Genomic DNA, 2,474 nt, shown 5'->3' with positions numbered 1-2,474 from the left:
ATCTATTGGGATGTACTTCACACCAGGATGAAAAATAATTCTGGGTGGAGGGAGGGAGGGAGGGAGGGAGGGAGGGAGGAAAGAAGGAAGGAAGGATAAAATTCTATAGAGAAGAGTTTTATTCTTATTCCAGTGTAAGCACTCATTGATCCCTGCTACTGCAAGTTTTGGTCATTGGACGATCTACAGGCTCTGCTTCCAATCACGCCTCCAAATTCACTGTTTCTTGATGTTCCTATGTTTCAAATTCACTGATTCCTCACAATCTATATTGAATTACATGGGCCTTTTTTTAATAAACAGCAGAATAGATGATATGTAATCAAGTAATATATCAGCATTATTGTCCACTAATTTTTGCTTTAGTTTTTGGCAGTTCTCCTCTGTGCTATTTTTTAATTTAGGTTTTTTACAATCCACAGAAGGCCCTTTCTTTTCTCCCTGTGGAATCACATAAACTAGGGGAGAACAAGAATGGGATCTAAGACTCAACTCGAGGTTCAAATCTCAGCTTCACCTGCTCACAGTTCCATGATTCTGCTCTCTGAGCTTCAGGTTCCTCATAAGGGGAACGATGAATTGAGGTGAGTCTGTGCAAGCACAGTGCCACACACTAAGCTCCTTGGAAGAGGACTATCCCCACCGCAGTGGTGCTCACAGATACTACTGCAATCACTCAGAACACAGGAAGAGAGCCTTAAGCACTTCTGCCTTCTAGCCTTTGGTTTGCAAGTAAGGACTAAGCTTCCAGCTGGCCGAACTGAGACAGATCATCAGCTGGTGCTGTTGGGCAGTAGTCTAGGAAGGCTGCCTCCCTCTCCACAGGATCTCATGGTTGACACTGGCTTTTTTTCTTCTGGTTTGTTCAATAGGAGATGTTTATTTGGTTTGAGGGTGGGAGTTATAACTCATTAGATCATCAATTATTTATGACATACTTATGGAAAAGAGATTTTGCCAGACTTGGAGTTTATGCTATTTGGGAGACCCTTTTATGAAAAAGGATATAAGACACAAGTACAAAGTTAGGGATAAAAGTGAATGTTTGTAAGAATGCAAATTAAAAGGACCCTGATGCTTAAGGCTAATCTGCTTCACAAGAAATCTGATTCTGGAGCCCCAGGCACAGTATGAGGCTCTGGAAAAGTGGCCAGCCCTGCCGAGGGTCACACCCACATGGATATGGATCCATCCAGCAGACTGGTAAATTTCACACCTTCTTGTGTGTCTTCAGAGCATTAAGCCATTCATGGCCCATCTGAGGTTGAAGATCCTTTAACACAAGAGCTTTTTTTTCAGTCTCTTCACCCCTCTGGACCAGGAAGGACCCAATCCTTCTATACCTATTCGCAATCTGCTTTCTCACACTTCTCCCCCAGCCCTGGTTGATATCCATAGCCTGTTTTATGGGTATCAATGGGATTTGCAATCACATTTTGTTCTCGCTTGTTTCTCCATTGCTGTGACAAAACACTCTGACCACTACCAACTTGGGGAGGAAAGGATTTATTTGTCTCACCTCTCCCAGGTCACAGTTCATCTGGGAGCCCAAGGTAGGAACTCAGGGCAGGAACCTGGAGGCAGGAGCTGGAGCACAGGCCATGGAGGAACACTGCTTACTGACTTGCTCCCCTGGCCCCTGCTCAGCCTGCTTTCTTATCCAATACAGGCCCACCTGCCCAGGGATGGCACCACCCACAGTGGGCTGGGCCCTCCCACATCACTCAACACTCAAGAAGATGCCCCACAGACATGGCCACAGGCCAATCCTATGGAGGAAATTCCCCAATTGAGGCTCCCTCAACCCAGGTGTGTCAAGTTGACACTAAAGCTATCCAGCACCCATTTACAAATGAAGACTTGGGGTTCAAAAAGCACACAGTATGCTCCAGATAGAAGAGAGTTGCTGCCCCAAAGTAAAGCCTGTGCATGTCCTCCTTAGACTTTAGAGGTATTTCCATTCTGAACCAGGAATAAGAAAAGGCAAATAAACTTTATTTCCCCTGGAGAGGCACGTTAGCAAGCCAGCCTTCAATGGGCGCCACAGATAGTTAGCTGTCTTCATTAGCTTTCTAACACTGTAACCAATCAGCCTTCAAGATGCTGCATTTGTCTTTTTCAATTGTGATGGTTGTTTTTCCTCAGCGTTTTGTAAAAATTCACTTCAATTTTTTTTAAAAAATGAGAGCATTGTGACTAGAGTGATGGCTCAGCAGTTAAGAGCACTGGCTGCTCTTGCAAAAGACCTAGGTTCAAATCCTAGCACCCACATGGCGGCTAACAACAGTCCATAACTCCGGTTCCAGGGGATCCAACTCCCTCTTCTGTCCTCTGTGGGCATTGCAGGACACAGGTACACTTACATACATGCAGGCATAACACTCATAAACATAAAAAAATTAGAACATCACTCCTGCATTCTTTATTACATACACACACATATGTGTGTACACATATATTTATATATTTATATA

Source organism: Nannospalax galili, unplaced genomic scaffold (genome assembly GCF_000622305.1).
Source record: "Nannospalax galili isolate Female #2095 unplaced genomic scaffold, S.galili_v1.0 scaffold346, whole genome shotgun sequence".
NCBI classification, from domain to species: Eukaryota; Metazoa; Chordata; class Mammalia; order Rodentia; family Spalacidae; genus Nannospalax; species Nannospalax galili.
Note: the sequence above shows the minus strand (reverse complement) of the source record.